This window comes from Bos javanicus, chromosome 4, assembly GCF_032452875.1.
Source record: "Bos javanicus breed banteng chromosome 4, ARS-OSU_banteng_1.0, whole genome shotgun sequence".
In the NCBI taxonomy this organism is placed as follows: domain Eukaryota; kingdom Metazoa; phylum Chordata; class Mammalia; order Artiodactyla; family Bovidae; genus Bos; species Bos javanicus.
The window spans coordinates 25,409,048-25,427,216 of NC_083871.1; the positions used below are offsets into that span (position 1 = coordinate 25,409,048).

At 39.2% G+C, this 18,169-nt stretch overlaps 1 protein-coding gene and 1 long non-coding RNA gene across 12 annotated transcripts in view; one reads left to right on the forward strand and one right to left on the reverse strand.

The window, feature by feature from the left end:
- The window catches only part of CRPPA (CDP-L-ribitol pyrophosphorylase A), a 454,696-nt gene that overhangs the window by 355,506 nt on the left and 81,021 nt on the right, over positions 1 to 18,169 (reverse strand). The window lies entirely within an intron of this gene.
- On the forward strand, positions 6,151 to 9,328 carry LOC133245898 (uncharacterized). The gene is made up of 3 exons (XR_009735805.1): positions 6,151 to 6,574; positions 7,038 to 7,206; positions 8,814 to 9,328. It is a non-coding gene; the product is annotated as an uncharacterized LOC133245898 (long non-coding RNA).

Below are 18,169 nucleotides of genomic sequence, written 5' to 3' on the forward strand. Positions count from 1 at the left end.
GGAGTGCTACAGTCCATGGGGTCACAAAGAGTTGAACACAACTGAGCAACTGGACTGAGCTGAATATTATCCTCAGGTATAACCCCTTGGCACACTATTGACTGTCCAGCCCAGTCACCTTAGAATGAAATTCACAATCAACAGCCACCCCCCACTATAAAACTCACAAAGTACAACCAATCACCAACATATACACATGAACAGAAAAGCCAGTTATAACTGAAATGCAAGGTAAGACTAACATTAAAGATAAGGTCAAAATGTCAAAAAATGTTTTGGAGAAACTAGAAACTACACAGTCAACAAAGGTTTAACAGTCCCAGAATAATAGTGTTTATACTCGTAAAATAAGGATAATATTCAGAAGGGCAGAAAACAGAAAAACATAATGAGTCAAAGTCCAATATGTTAATAAAAATCAGAAGAACGTAAAAGGTCTGGAGAAGCAAACAACCAAATAATTTTTAATTGCAGTAATAAGGAACGAGTCCCCAAATTTAAACAATCTTACAGAATATAGATGCCAATAGATGAAAACACACCAAATCCAATTAACAAAAACAAAAAGTCTCTTGTAAAGAAGCAGGAATCCAAACTGGACAAGACTACTTAATAGCCAACAATGAAAATCAGATAAATAGTGGAAGGGTTTCTTCATAATTTAGAAGATAGTGATTGTCAATATAAAATCATAAAAGCTATATATCCTATCTGAAGGCAGAATATGGACTTACAGAAACACTGGAAGTCTCAGTAGAATTTTAGTTCCTATGTACTTTTTCAATCTAGGTTTCTTAACAGGTTACTTTTTTTTAAAGAGTTTTAGGTTCAGAGCAAAATTGAGCAGAAAGTACAGCTAGTTCCCATATACTGCCATCCCCACATATATATAGGCTCCCTCGCTAACAAAATCGTACACCAGAGCGGTGCACTGAACCTACATACTACTACTACTAAGTCTGACTCTGTGCGACCCCATAGACGGCAGCCCACCAGGCTCCCCGTCCCTGGGATTCTCCAGGCAAGAACACTGGAGTGGGTTGCCATTTCCTTCTCCGATGCAGGAAAGTGAAAAGTGACAGTGAAGTCGCTCCTACCTGAAGTCAATAGTTTACATTAGGGTTCACTCTTAGTGTTTCACATTCTACACATTGTAACAAGTGTATAGTGGCATGTACCCACCACAATGGTAACATATAGGATACCTTCACTGCACTAAAAATTCTTTGTTCTCCTATTCATCCTCCTCTGTTCTCCCAATTCCGTGCAACTAATTAACTCTTTCCTGTACCCGATAGTTTTGTCTTTTCCAGAAGTCACATATCTGGAATCAAATAGTATGTGGTCTGCTCAGACTGGTCTATTTCACTTGGTAATATATATTAAAAGTGCCTCCACGCCTTTCATGACTTGAATTATTTTTAGCACTAGATAATATTCCATTATCTGGAAGTACCACAGTGTCTGTGTGTATAAGGAAATCTCGGTTGCTCCCAAGTTTTGGTGACTAGGAATAAAGCAGGTACAAATATTGAAGTGTAGGCTTTTGTATAGATACAAACTTTCCACTTATTTCAGTAAATACAGAGAAGTGCAACTGCTGTATCATATGCTAAGAGTATGTTTAGTTTTGTAAGAAACTGTCAAATTGTCTTCCCAAGTGGATGTGCCATTTTGCATTATCACCAGCAATGAATTCTGTATGAAAATGTGAATTAAAAGAACAATGAGATATCACTATACATCTATTAGAATGGCTGAAATCCAGAACACTGACAATATCCAGAGTTGGTGATGAGGTGGAGTATCAAAATCTCAGGTTCAATACAATCCCTATCAAAATACCAATGCCATTTTTCAAAGAAAGAACAAATAATTTAAAAACTCCTATGGGAACACAAAAGACCCTGAATAGCCAAAACAACGTTGAGAAAGAACGGCAACGCTGGAGGTATCATACGCCCTGATTTCAAACTATATTACACAGCTATGGTAAAAAGAAAAAAGAAACCAATATGGCACTGGCATGAAAACACCTAGTTTAAAAGAACAGAATAGCGAGCCCAGAAATAATGATAGTGATAGGCTGTCACTATCATTTAATTGACGCCAAAGAAGACAATAATATACAACGGAGAAAACACAGTCTCTGCAACTAGTCGTGCTGGGAAAACTAGTCAGCTACATGCAGATGAATAAAACTAGAACATTTCCTTATACCATATACAAAAATAAACTCAAAATGTATTAAAGTCTTAAATGTAAGACTGGAAACCAAAAAACCTCTAGAAGAAAACACAGGAACACTCTTTCACATAAATTGTGAAAGCTTTGGGTTTGTTTTTTTTTTTTCCTCTACCTCCTAATGCAAGGAAACAAAAACAAATAAACTGGACCTACTTAAACTTAAAAGCTTTTGCACAGCAAAGGAAACTTTTGACAAAATTAAATGACAACCTCCTGAATGGGAGAAAATACCTGCAAACAATGTGACTGATAAAAGGTTAATATCTAAAATATATAACCAGCTCATATAAACCATCAAAAATTCAAACAACTCAATTTTAAAAAAATAGGCTGAAGACCTGGAGAGCCATTTTTCCAAACAAAACCTATAGGTAATCAACAGGCACAGGAAAGACGCTCAGCATTGCTGATTAGAGAAATGCAAAACAAAACCAGAATGAGATATCACCTCACACTTCTCAGAATGGCTATCATCAAAAAGATCACAAATTACAAACTGCTGGCAAGGATGTAGCAAAAAGAGAACTCTGTGTGTTGTAGACAGGAATGTAAATTGGTATAGCTACTGTAGACAACAATAAGGAGGTTTCTCAGAATGTGAACATAGAACCACCGTGAGTGTGAGTGCTGAGTCACTTCACTCGTGTCTCTTTGCAACCCTATGGGCTGTAGCCCGCCTGGTTCCTTTGTCCATGGGATTTTCCAGACAAGAATACTGGAGTGGGTTGCCATTTCCTACTCCACTGTGTCTGCCTGTTTCAGGACACCAATCTGTCCTGTTATCTCACTTCTCTGTTAGATTTAAGACACGTTTTTTATTTTTCAGTTTGTTTAGCTTTGTACTGTTAGGATAGGGTGATCATTTCTAAGTTCCTTACACGCCTGGGAAAGCAGAAGTTCCCCACATACTCTTTCTCAGGAGATGGGGATGTGCTCCACAAACTTGGGGAGCACAGTGAGAAAAGGGAAGACATAGGATGCAGGAAGCAAGATATTCTAATAGGTGAGGAAAAAAGAGAATTGCCAGGAGAGTGGGGAGGAACAGTCTCAAGGCAATTGCTATGCAGGAGGCAGAGTGACAAAACAGGTAACGGGAATTGTAGTTCCGCAGAATGGATGCCTACAGATGGAAAATAAAAGGTTAAGAATGAATTTGCATCCCTTCAGAAGGTCTCAGGAGAACCTGTTTGCCTCTGAGAAGAAAGACTAAGGGACAAGGTTAACATGAAGATTTAATTTTCACCCTTGACATGTGCACATGGTCCTTGCTCTTACTGGAAAAAAACTTGATACAGTATTTATGTAGTATAATATAATATGCAATATAATTGTTATATTCTCAAGAAATATATGCTTTCAAGAGTTAAGATTTTGTTTCCAAACATATATATTTAATGCTTTCAGCAAATCAATCTGATGTCCTGGTAATAATTAAGTTGCAGAGCATTTAAAGCTCTGAGCATGCAGATCTAAAAACAATATGTCTACTATAAAATATTAAATCTGGTTAGCATCATGATAAACATGGGATAGTTCTCCTCAATTTGTTCCCATTCTTACTTTTTTTCTAGCAGTAATTTAAAGCAATCTGCAAACTGTGCATTAAGATTCATAACAAGTCCATAGATGGGGCTGTGCTTAATTAATGAAAGTATATGTGTACTTGACTGAACTTGACGCATTGTTGCCAAGTGGTTAGGAGCATTGATGTTGAAGTCAAAAAGACTTGGGTTCCAACTCTGTTCTTCTACATAACAAGTTATCTGACTGGAGAGAAAATACTTAAACAAGTCTGTACCTCAAGCTTCTTCCATTTTCAGAAATGGAGAATAAAAACTACTGAAAAGAACTAGCATAATAGCCATGTGAGGTGCCTGGCATAGTGTCTAGTCTATGGTTATTCCTTGATAAAGTCTAGATAGTTAGGGGCTATAAATATAGTTAACCATACAAATTAAGGGCTTCCCTAGTGGCTCAGACAGTAAAGAATCCGCCTACAATGCGGGAGTCCTGGGTTCAATCCCTAGGTTGGGAATATCCCCTGGAGGAGGGCATGGCAACCCACTCCGGTAATCTTGCCTGAGAATACCCATGGACAGAGGAGCCTGGTGGGCCACAGTCCACAGGGTCACAGAGAGTCAGACACGACTGAGTGACTAAGCACAGCACGTACAAATTAAGGTTTGAAAGCGAAACTGAAACTGTTAGTCATTCAGTCATGTCCGACTCTTTGTAACCCCATGGACTATAACCTGCCAGGCTCCTCTGCCAACAGAATTCTTCAGGCAAGAAAACTGGAGCTGATTGCCATTCCCTTCTCCAGGGGATCTTCACGACCCAGGGATCAAACCCAGGTCTCCCACACTGCAGGCAGATTCTTTACTATCTGAGCCACCAGGGAGCCCCAAATCAAGATTTAAAAAGTAGTTACTCAGTAATAGCTATTCAGTAATATCTAATGGCTATATAGAGTTATATGTTTTCTGTAGTGATTCTGGGGGTAACTCTGAAATTGTGTACAACCTTTTCCTTCTACTTTCCTCACGCTTAGTTTCCATTAAGAAAAACGGAAGACACACTGGCAGTGAAACTGGAAGAATAAAGATAAAATCGAAAAAAAAAAAAAAAGGTTTAAACTATAATTTTATTCTCACTTGTGGCAATGACAAACATAGCCTCTTCTCATTTTGTTTCATTCTATAAATCACATATAGTTGGTAGCTTTTGTTATGTGTATATTCTTTTTCCATCTTTTCTATGTAGTAGTTAAGTGACTACTGTCAAATAGCTTGCAATATACCTCTTGCGCTGTTCAGTCAGTCTCCATGGACCATCATCCTAGAGTTAACGACCTCCTCCGCTGCCCATTCCCCTGTACCATCCTGTTTTGCTGCAAATTCATTACTTATAGAGTCCTCACTTCCTAGATATGAAAGAACACCCATTTCTCACCATCACTCTCAAGTGCTTTCTCCTGATTTTCCCAACCACCACTACTTCAGGCAGGATTAACATTCCAGACCCTTGCACCTCTCTTTCTGTGCAAACCCTCTGTCCCTCCAAAATGCACGCCATCTCAACAAATCTTCCAGTCTTCAAAATACTGTCGTCTGTCACTACTTCATAGGCTCTGCCATTTCAGACATGTGGGATCAGTCTTCCATTTTGCTCAAATTACCAACATTATACCGGCTGAATCCAAGGTCCATGTGCACAAACTTTAAATATTCTAGCCATTTCCTTGCTAGACTTTATTTTCACCTGAACAACTAATTTCTGTTGTGGAGAACTTTATTTTTACCTTCAGCTGAGACTCCTCTGAAACTTTTCATTTCATAATCCAATCTGACTGCAACTTCCAACCATCATTTCTCTTACTCTCCTCTCCCAGTGACCCTGAATGAGGCATCCAATCCTGTAAAACCTCCACTGGTTCTTGATTAGCTCATGCTCATTTTTCTAGACTGTCCTTCATCAACCAGGAGACTATGGTTGAAGGCACAGAAAATTTTATTACTAGCACCCCAACTGCCTTGATCATTTGTCCATCCACTAGATTTCCTCTATAAACTCCAAGTACAAAATCATGTCATCTGTTTTCTAAATTTTTAGCTCATAGATTTCAGTTATCAAAGTACATAGTGCAAAGAACCAACTATCTCTACCAGATTTGTTATGAAAAAGTCAACCTCACTCCCTTTGCTCTACTTTGTCTTCACCATAGGCAATCACTTTTCCTTCTTTCAGTTAAGCCTCTAATATTCATTTCCATGTGTAACAAGTCAACTACTGTGTGCTGTGCTTAGTCCAACTCATTGTGACCCCACGGACTGTAGCCCGCCAGGCTCCTCTGTCCATGGGGATTCTCCAGGCGAGAACACTGAAGTGGGTTGTCATCACTTCCTCCAGGGGATCTTCCTTGCCCAGGGATCGAACACAGGTCTCCTGCGCTGCAGGCAGATTCCTTACCATCTGAGCCACTGGGGATTAACAAATATACAAATCTCAGTAGCACACAGCAATTGACTTCTTTCTCACACACAGCTGTGGGATGGCTGAGGCTGACTGTGCTGTAAACTGCAGGACTGTAGGTTGGCTGTGGCACTTCTGATCCGTGGGTCACACACTGCAGGTCACACTGGAGGGACAGAGACCAGACTGTGCCTTCCTTAGGACAACAGATGCAACAAAGGGCAAACCCAACAGCAGAGGCACATTTATGCCTCTATCTACATCTCCTCTGCAAAAATCCCAAAGCAAGCTAGCAGGCTCAATCCAGAATCAAGGAACAGAGAAAGACTTCACTTACCAGGAGGACACAGTAAAGGTAAAAAGCAGAATACTGTCAGGCCTGAACAATTGAAATAGTTTACTATCACACCATCTCTCTAAAGAACATACAGCTCTATTTTCTGAGTTAGCCCGCAGATATAGAAGAATTGTGTCTCCTCTCCTCCCCGCATCACAATACACACCAACACTTCCTATTTCCCATGCCTTCAGTATCTTAATTTTTGGTTACATCGAGTGTTTACATTAGTGACTATGTCATCATCACTCATAGCTAAGTTCTACACTGAAATTCCTTTCCTGCACCAGTCTTTGTTTTTCCTGGAGTTACAACTTCTCTTTTGCTTCAACTGTTTAGTTTTCAATATACCTATGAGTCATTCAACAGCAAATAACTATTTGTCTAGATCTACTCCAAAGATATTCAGACAGGTAAGGTATTCACCAACTTTGTATTCCTGAAGCAGTCGCCCTTGGAGTCTTCTGACCTTTTTCCTCAGGGACTGGTGACAGTGACACACAGCCATCCTCCTGAGAACACCCTACACCATCATCCTGGGGATACTCTTCATCTTTCTCCTGCCATGAATTTCCAACGGCCATGTAATTTTTTTGAATAACTCTCTGTACACATCCTCTAGTAGCTTTCTGAGAAAAGGACTTCAAGAGGTAAGCTTTAAAAATACTTTTTGTTCCATTATTTCTTTGATATTTCTTCCTCTCAATTTTCTCTTTGGGAAAGTTTTGTCATCGAATGCTTACTTTTTTAATTGGACTTCTAATCTTCTTTTCTTCACTGTATTTCATCTTTTAATATTTGGGGGAAAGATCCTCAGATTTTAACTCCAGATGTTGTTTTTATCCTCTGAACATTAATTTGTTTGAGCATTCTGATCTTAGTTCATGTTTGCAATGAAGTTTTACCTCTGTAATGATATTAACTTTTTAAGAGTTTTCCTTTCTCTGCATATTCGCTGTCTTCTCATGGTATGCTTTTCTCTTTGTTTTGGTCTCTATCTTCCACGGTAAGTGCGTTCTTCAAGTGGGATGGTAAACCTATTCAGCAATGAGTGCAGGAGTGGGGTTTGTAAACCATGAGCTTCACTACAGGCTGATGGGGTTGAGATGATTACCAGGGAATCTCTGAGGTTAGTACTTTTAGGTCTTCATTCTTAGACTAAACACATTATTCAAATAAAACATTTCCAATGTCCAGCCAGGAGAGAAAACCAAGCCACCAAGATATTTGCTGCTGAGTGGGAGAAGACGCCAAGGGCTTCCCCCATCAAGTAGGCAGGATGCACATGGTCTGTTAGTCATTGTTTGGGGCAAGGCACTCCTTCCTTCAACCAGTGTTCTCTTCCGAACGGAGGGAGCTCTTGCTCCACACCTGCTTCTGTAGTGGGGATGAGAAGGGTCATAGAGTAGATAAGGTGATCTAGAGATCAGACTACTTTTTAGTAGTTTTTACATTCCACTAAAGTCCCCTAATTTTGTCCACTTCACTCAGTTCTATGGGTTGCTGTTGTCCAGTTGTTAAGTCATGTCTGATTCTTTGTGACCTCATGGACTGCAGCACACCAGGCTTCCCTACCCTTCACTATTCTCCTAGAGTTTGCTCAAACTCATGTCCACTGAGTCAGTGATGCCATCCAACCAGCTCATCCTCTGTCTAGGGGTACCTGGGGCTACTAGTTTCTGAACTTTTGAGAAATTCTATTGTAGTCAATTTTAATTCTTAGCTTTCCCTACAATTCCCTGCTAATTCAGCCTTCTCAGATTCATTGCTGTCAGTTACTATTCATTCACTTTCTTTCTAGTTATTTGTTTGCCATCACCACTTTTCATTCTCCTTATTCCTATGGGTTCACATTGTTTTTAGTCCCTTGCTAAGGGACTTTAATGAGGTTTTGTTAGTAAACAAAACTAGATCCATGTTCCATTGGTTATCTTTACCCTGAAACAGGAATATGTGCATTCTAATTAGGTAAGTAATTCTAAATTGTCACCCACTGAGATCGCTTCAATTTACATTTCCATCAAAAACATATGAGAATGTGGCAGAGTTGTTAACATGAGGTAAATGAAAAGGACTCAGAGGGACTGGAAAAACCTCTAAAAATATTATTTTGTGTATAATGTGGTTATTTTTCTGGGGAGGGATTCAACAAGTGTCAGAGCTTTTGTAACACAAAAAAGTAAGGGACTATTGTTTTATGGTGATCATGTAATGGTTCACGGTTACAAATAATCCAATCATGTATCTATTTTTCCAGCTTCAGCATCACTTGCAGTTTTATTTCTGCAAAGCAGCCTGGGACACTTGCCCAACAAAGAATATATGCACTGGAGAAACACTAAACCAAAGGCATGCATGCACAAGTTTCTCACTCTGCCATTACAGAATCCTACTCACAATGTTTCAAGTAGAAACAAAATAGGCCATCTTACAATGAGGTAAATAATGAACACCTGCACTCAATTTATCATCTGAAAAATCAGACTTGAAGCTTTTGCATACATTTACATTGTTTGAATTATGCAACGTATTTTAGAACTACAGGAGAGACAGTTGTCCAAGAAGCTTTGTTCTTACAATACATCCAATCATTGTATGAGTAAATAAACAACTCAGACTAAGTCCATATGAGGTTGATAACATGGATGCAGTCCTCAGTCTTTAGGAAACAAAGTGTAATGACCTGGCTAAGGACAAGATTTCTTCTAGTACAAATTTTTAGATGAGTTTATATAGATTACATTACAGAAGGCTTTCAAACACCAGTTTTAAAAATACTATCACTTTATTCAGATTTTTTTTGCCAGTGCTACTGAGCTTATAGACAAACACCACCCATATACATCAGTTAATTATTACCTAGAAGGTGATACTTTTTTTGCTGCATCCAGATAATTAGAGATGAAAATAACATGGAAACGTGAATTTCAGTGGCAATTTTATATCTGTTTTTAGCTATTTCTGTTGACCTTCACAATCAAATATTGTCAAGCTTTATTAAAAACTATGAAGTTCACTGGAGTATTTTACTTTTATGTAACTTCTTTGAAAAAGAAAATGATCAAAGTTATCAAATTAAGAAACTGAGATGCTACCCAGAAACCCACTGAGTAGACATATCACACATGCATTATCCAGCCTCAGTGTCAACAACTAAGGGAAAAACTGAAACACTAAATCAATATCCAACCTCAAAGATAAGGCAACTTTAAATTCACGCAGGGAGAACTGTTAGATGGCTGCTGTTGTAATCTCATCAAGAGATCATGAAGATCTGAAATAAATCTAGGAATAGAGAAGGGAAGGACTGGAGCTAGAAGCTATTTCAGCATCAATAAGGTTGGAGACGCTATTACCCCAATTGGAAGGTGCAGAAAAAGAGAAGAGGTCTGTTGATCAGATTCAAGGCATCAGTTTAAGTTCCCTGTAGGACAACTAGTAGGAATACACAAAAGAAGTTGGAAATACATGTCCAACACTTATGAGAGAAACAGATAAAGAATAATTAGAAAACTTGGGGAATATCTACCCAGATACCATAGCTAAGTTAGTAAAGAATCCACCTGCAATTCAGAAGACCCTGGTTCTATTTCTGGGTTGGGAAGATCCACTGGAGAAGGAATAGGCTACCCACTCCAGTATTCTTGGGCTTCCCTTGTGGCTCAACTGGTAAAGAACCCGCCTCCAATGCAGAAGACCTGGATTTGATCCCTGGGTTGGGAAGATCCCCTGGAGAAGGGAAAGGCTACCCACTCCAGTATTCTGGCCTGGAGAATTCCACAGACTATATAGTCCATGGGGTCGCAAAGAGTCGGACATGACTGGGCAACTTTCACTTCACTACCCATATACTAAGCAAATATCAGTGGAAAATTTACCATGCACCCTTCTCTAAAAGCACTGAGAAGGATGAATGAGGCTGGGGGAAATTATACAAGCAAATCAAACATAAGGAAATCAAATGTGTGTGTTCACAGGCTAGGAGAAATGTAGAAAAGCACCAATGACTTCATGATATTAGTTTTACTTTCCCTTCACTGATACAAGTTGCACAAATTTAACCTGAGTTTAGTGTAATACTTAAAACTGTAACAATATACTGTAAACCCCAGTCAAAAAGTATCTCATTATCTCTTCTGAAACCACAGTTTTAAAATTATCCCACCTTCTCAACAACTTGCCCAATACCTTTTGTTGACCCACTCTTTAGACTAATTTCAGTACCTTCAGTCTTCTCCCTGGTTCGCATATTTCATGTGATGTTTTCAAATATTTCTTCCAAGTCTCACTTTACAATCTAGTTCCCCCAGCATCAACTTTTCACTTAAACACTGTGAAACTGTTTTCAAGTTTTCTAGGAAACTCTGTGGCTCCTAGAAAGAAAGACAATGCCGAAGAATGCTCAAACTACCACACAATTGCACTCATCTCACACACTAGTAAAGTAATGCTCAAAATTCTCCAAGCCAGGCTTTAAGAGTCCATGAGCCATGAACTTTCAGATGTTCAAGCTGGATTCAGAAAAGGCAGAGGAACCAAAGATCAAATTGCCAACATCTGGTGGATCATCAAAAAAGCAAGAGAGTTCCAGCAAAACATATACTTCTGCTTTACTGACTATGCCAAAGCCTTTGACTGTGTGGACCACAACAAACTTTGGAAAATTCTTAAAAAATGGGAATACCAGACCACCTGACCTGTCTCCTGAGAAACCTGTATGCAGGTCAGGAAGCAACAGTTAGAAATGGACATGGAACAACAGACTGGTTCCAAATAGGGAAAGGAGTACATCAAGGCTATATATTGTCACCCTGCTTATTTAACTTACATGCAGAGTACATCATGCGAAATGCTGGGCTGGATGAAGCACAAGCTGGAATCAAGATTGCTGGGAGAAATATCAATAACCTCAGATATGCAAATGACACCACCCTTATGGCAGAAAACGAAGAACTAAAGAGCTTCTTGATGAAAGTGAAAGAGGAGAGTGAAAAAGCTGGCTTAAAACTCAACATTCAGAAAACTAAGATCATGGCATCCTGTCCCATCACTTCATGGCAAATAGATGGAGAAACAGTAGAAACAGTGAGAGACTTTATTTTGGGGGCTCCAAAATCACTGTAGATGGTGACTGCAGCCAGGAAATTAAAAGACCCTTGTTCCTTGCAAGAAAAGTTATGACCAACCTAGACAGCATATTGAAAAGCAGAGACATTACTTTGCCAACAAAGGTCTGTCTAGTCAAAGCTATGGTTTTTCCAGTAGTCATGAAAGTTGGACTATAAAGAAAGATGAGCACCAAAGAATTGATGCTTTTGAACTGTGGTGCTGGAGAAGACTCTTGAGTGTCCCTTGGACTGAAAGAAGATCCAATGAGTCCATCTTAAAGGAAAATCAGTCCTGAATATTCATTGGAAGGACTGATGCTGAAGCTGGCCAATACTGAAGGTGGCCAATACTTTGGCCACCTGATGTGAAGAACTGACTCATTTGAAAAGATCCTGATTCTGGGAAAGATTGAAGGTGGGAGGAGAAGGGGACGACAGAGAATGAGATGGTTGGATGGCATCACCAACTCAATGGACATGAGTCTGAGTAAACTCTGAGAGTTGGTCATGGGCAGAGAGGCCTGGAATGCTGCAGTCCATGGGGTCGCAAAGAGCTGGACACGACTAAGTGACTGAACTGAACTGTGGCTCCTAAAAGCTATTCTCTACAGCCTAACCTACATCTTTCAATCATGAAAAGTCATAGCTAAGAGAACAGGAATTAAATCTGCCTCAAAACTAGGCCACTAAGGCTAAAACTAATAGCAATAAAAAGGTACTCAGCAATAAAATGAACGACGGACTGATCTGTGCAACAACATGGATGAATCTCACCATCATTATGCGTTAGCCTAAGAAGCCAAACACAAAAGACTACAGATTATAATTCCCATTTATGTGACATTTTAGAAAAGCAAATTCAAAAGGAGGCGAAAACAGATAGGTGGTAGCTAATCTTAGGGGTGGGAGAAGGTAACTGACTACAGATTTGGACATGTGATTTGCCCTATCCAATAGAAGACAGCAATGACAGTGTGCCAGTGGCAAGTCTAGGCTTTAAGAAACCTCGTGTGTTCCCATCCTTTTACACCTCTTCCAACTCCATGAGAAGACCATGCCTGGACAGACTGCTAGTCAAACAAAGGTGCAAGAATGGAGCAGAGCTGTCCAGCCAGCATACACCCTCAGTGCAAAGAAGAATGGCCTCAAAGCACAGCATATGAGCACACGAATAACCACACCCACCCCCCCTACACACACACACGCACACTGATGAGAGACTAGACTGAGGCCTACAGGTCCCTCTCTCACCGTCAGAGAGCTAGGCTGAGGTTCCTGGGCAGGATGAAACCATAGCCCCGTTGCAGCCCAGTGAGTAACTACTTAATAGGATTGTGTAGGGACACTGGGATGTTAACCAGGAACAGCTGGGTTGCAATACTTCTATAATAGGTAACATCCTATACTAAGAAATTTAATAGATCTCCTTAGCAATAAGGAATGGGGATCATTTTGTTTGTTGTCAACAAGCATAGAACAAGTGAGTAAAAACACAGCCCAGGAGGGAGGTCACTTTCCTGCTCCTTTTTGGCACTTTCTATGGACTTCAGCATAGACCAGCAGAGCACGCCACTGGCAAACACCAACTCCTCTGTGCCACACCTCACTCAGTGCGCCAGCCTTTGATGGACTCAGACCCTGTGTTCAAAATGAATTACACTGGCTCTTGCCACCGCTAGTACAGATGGAGGCAAATACATGTTGCACTGCTATTCACAAGGCCTAGAGACAAAGAACACTCTGCTCTACACATTCACTACCCTCATTATCCTATCACTATGTAATCCATCCAATGATGTAACAACTGAATTATAAAAAGCACAAGATTTTAATTTCATCCTTCTCATTTTTATCACAACAAAGTGCCTGAAACAATGTAGGATTTTCTGGCTTCACCTGAATTTATCTGCTTCTGTTTCCATAATTTAGGCATCATTGAGATACTGTAGCTGAATTTTTAAATTATTAGATGCTTGACATGCCCTCATCTCATTCCCCTCCCCGCTCCTTTTTTTCTAAGGAAATGTCTGATCTACAGTCCTGACCAAGAAAGCATCAACCTTGTTTCATTTTTCCTGTCATATCCCTCTCTTCCCAAACCCGCTTCATAGAGCCTCCTGACTGGTCTGGACCTACCCCCAGAGTAGCCAATCAATCAGATGACCAGTAGCTTATGATCTGGATGAACTGGCTGATGGAGGTTCTGTATCCCAGAAATTTGAAGTAGTACATAACCAAAGAATTTGAGCCAGTTGAGAAAGGAAGTCAAATCTACTACAGCATGCATTCTTCTTGGAGCTCGAGAGGTATGACAACTAAATCTGAAGTTACAGGAAAAGAGAAATCATAAATTTAGCAGGTAGTGAAAGAAAGTAGATTAATCACAAGGCACCAAAATCCCTAAAAATAACTTGGGGTCTCAACAGCTTGCCAGTTACCAGTCAATTATCTTTTCCCAATCACTTATGTATCTTTCTTGGAAAACTTTGAATCTCTCTTCCTTACAAACTCAAGATTTAATCAGGAATGTTCCATGGATACTGCAAAGTTCTAGTGTCGATAAAAGTTCCTGATAGAGACAATTCTCTCAAAATCCTTCTGAAAGATTTCATGACTACCAGCATCACTGATAATTACTTGTAAATATGATGAACTGCCCAAAAGCCTTGCCCATACCATGAAAAGTACAAGACTGACTCATCTCTGTGAGGATGCGACACAGGTACCCCTTTCACAACACATGTGAAGTCTCCAGAGACTCAGTTCATTACCATCAAACTGAAAACTCTTCTTCCATGCACCAAACATTCAAAAAATTCCATCTTTAACCTTAAAGTAAACCTGTACAATGGAATACATCAACCATACAGCCAACATCAAAAGGAATGGCCCTCCTTTTTGAACCATAGTTTGGGAATATATAGTGAACTTGGTAATAAGTAAGTGACAGTCTGTCTGAAACCTACTATGAAAATATTTAGTCTTGATGCTCAAAAAGCATAGCGTAGTAACACCTCTTTGCAAGATCGGGATATGTTTTAAGAGGAACTTGGGGAAAAAAAACAAAGACATTTCAAGGGATACCATGAAGGACAAAGCTCACGACTCATACCCAACTCCAGCTCTCAGGCCTCAGAAAGAACTACAGTCCCTCCTGGAGTAATAATTATTTCCTGAATGCTGACATCTATGCCCTGTTACTCAATGTAAGTGAAAGCATATTCTCTTTCCAAAAGGATTATCATGATATTAAACAGACATCCAACATATGAAGGCCCAGATGAAGTACCAAAAAAAAAAAAAAAATTACAGGAAAAGAAACAGCTCTGATTAGGTTTCACTGTGAAAATATCAAGAGTAGGAAACTTATGTAGCTATCAAAGAAGGAAATCCCTCTTAAAATGTGGATGTCCTGGGATCAAGAGAGATCATCTGTCCTTACAAAGGCTGTCACAGAGGTCCTGTTCTCCAGGGAATCCTCCTGTTAGAAGATTTAATAGCCATCAAGTCCAGTATGAGCTAAAATTATCTTTATTTGTAGGCTTTGGAACCACAAAAAAAGCGGAAGCAATAGTCCTGAAAGAAGCAATTAATCTCTGTTAAATACATGTAATCAGTTCTGCATGTGTTATGTTTTGAGGTTAAGAGAAAGATTTGAAACATTTCTAAAAATTCTTGCCAAATCTTGTGTAGTTTGTTAAGTGGTGTGATTTTCTTTTCCATGAAGTATGATGCTTCTGAAAGATCTCTGGGTGAACAGCACTGAACACTGAAAGCTATCTCTTGATTGTTCAAATGCACAGTCGCAGGATAGCTTCCTTCCCTCATGTAACTCCAATTAGGATGGACTTTATCTACTGTCTAAACCATCAAATCCCAAACACGCCACCATATTTGCTCCACCCGGGGCCAGTTTTGGTGCCTTGCTTCAACTGTCAGAGAAAAAGGAGCTGGAAACTGATGTTTTCCAGGTTAGAATAAAATGAAAATCAACACCTTGAATAGACATTCCAGTTCACTTTTACCATGTTTTAACTCTTTCCTGGTTTTCCTAAAAGAATCTAAGTATTTTGTAGTATCCCTTCAATCATCACCTTGAAGAGACAGCAGTTCTTTTATTTTCTCCTTTCCTGAGAGTGGAGAATGCTCCAATTCATTCCAGGTCAAACTCTGATTACCTTAAATGACCTCAGCTTTGAGGAAAAGCAAGGGAAGGTGGCCAGCACTCAGGGGTATCAAGCAGCAAGCACCTTAACACTTTTGTTTATAGTGCATCTTGTGCAAACAGAAAAACGGTAACTCTAAGGGAACAGCCATTGGAAAGGTCCATAGACTCTCTCCAGCATAAACTACTTTTTATTTCATACATTTAGTTCACTAAAAATTTTAAGTTAAATGATGATTTTTATCCTAAAAATGTATGTTTATTAAGAAAATATATAGCAATATATATGCTCGTGTGTGTGTGTGTGTGTGTGTGTGTGTGTGTGTGTGTTATTCACTCAGTCATGTCCAACTCTTTGCAAGTCTATGGACTGTAACCCTCCAGGCTCCTCTGTCCATGGGATTCTCCAGGCAAGAATATTGGAGTGGGTTGCCACTGACTTCTCCAGGGGATCTTCTTGACCCAAGGATAGAACCTGGGTCTCTCACACTGCAGGCAGATTCTTTACTGTCTGAGCCACCATGGAAGCCCATATATGCTCATATCAGTACATATATATCAGCATCTATGTATGATAATTCCCCTGGAGGAGGAAATGGCAACCCACTCCAGTATTCTTGTCTGGAAAATCCCATGGACAGAGAAGCCTCACAGGCTACAGTCCAAAGGGTCACAAAGAGTTGGACAGAACTGAGGACAACACCATACATGTATCAACATAGGCACTAACAAGGGGGCGCTCCACGGTTCAGCAGTAAAGATGCAATGTGCAACACACCCCCTTGCTTTGTACAGAGTGGAAATTCACCGCACCTGACCCAGGTGTGTCCCATATCATTGATTTGCAACAAAATACTAGGCCAGATTCACCACACATTGTCTTTGCTTAATGCTAAGAAACTGTATAATGCCTTTTATTTTAGTTCTCCATAAAATTCAGATTACAAAGGCTCCTGCTGTAACTTCTCATTTTATCTAGTATTTTTGAAAGCCACATATATTTCACCTTAGAAGATGATACTAACTCACATGTTTACTCACCGTAGAACCTTGAATGAGAAAATATCTTAATTTGTCCAGGATATTTTTAGAGGAGTTTTTGTTTTTAATGGTTTCTTCTCCTATTGTTTATTCCTTGTTATTATTTTCCTCAAATCTCTTCTTAAAAGATTTGAGAGCCCTGACTTAATTTTTAACTGAAGAACTTAGATATCTAGACATTTCATTGTGCAAATAAGCTGGTTAAATACAGAACAATTTAAGTAAGTAGTAGACTACATTCAAAACACTAGTCTTACTTCAATTTTACTGCAAATTAAAAACACTACATAGCACCACAGTTAGATTAAATCATAATATTCTTATAAACGAATTCCTAACTTTCTGCTTTGCTTAGAAGAACTACAGACAAGTAACTCTACCTTTGTTTTCAAAATGGAATGCTTCCAACTGTGTTTCGAGAGAGAATGTGTGGTAATTTGGCGTCATTTTTAACATGATAGCCTGCTAACCAAACAACACACTTCAGGCCGCAGTAGGAAAACTGAATCCTTTACCAATGGCTTTCTGAGCAGCTTATCTACAAGACCTGGAGTTAAATTATCAAAATAATTAAAACATTATAACCCCACTATGGGAAACTTCAAAGTGTAACTTTTAAAATAAATGTTTTTTCATACAGTTTTAATCACTGATTATATCCAAGAGGTAGGTCAAACCTATTCAAGGCCCTATGCAAAATGAATTTAGCACTAACAAAAGTTAGGAGCTTGTGAAATACTGAATTTATTATTCCATCCATTATTTGCTAGCATTTCTACCAGTGCCTGATAAAAATGCAAAGGAATTTGTAATCAAAGATAGCATATTTTCAAACTATATTCCAGAGGTATCAGATTCCTACTAAAATTTAGTGTCAATCATATGGCTCTAGAAACCATATACTACCACCATCTGGATTACCTGAGAATAGCTTGTCTGCACCAATTTTTAATCTAAGACTGCTTTTAGAGTAGTCAGGCCTTTCACTGTCCTTAGATTATGTACAAATAGTATTTGACTAATGATTAAGGAACAGTGACTTCAATAGGAGGGCATTATATTAAACATGTGGAAAATTAACTCCTTAGGTACTGCTTTATCCACATGCAATCTTTTCTTCTCATCAGTCAAACTGCAAAGTAATAGTATAAACAATCCTACACACACAACATACACACGCACACACAAAAGGCCAGGGATTTCACAATCAGATTAAGCCCTAACTTACGTATTTTCATAAGGAATTCCTTTAGTTTAAAAAAAGGTCTAAATAAAATTAATTCTCCTTTGGTTGCAGTC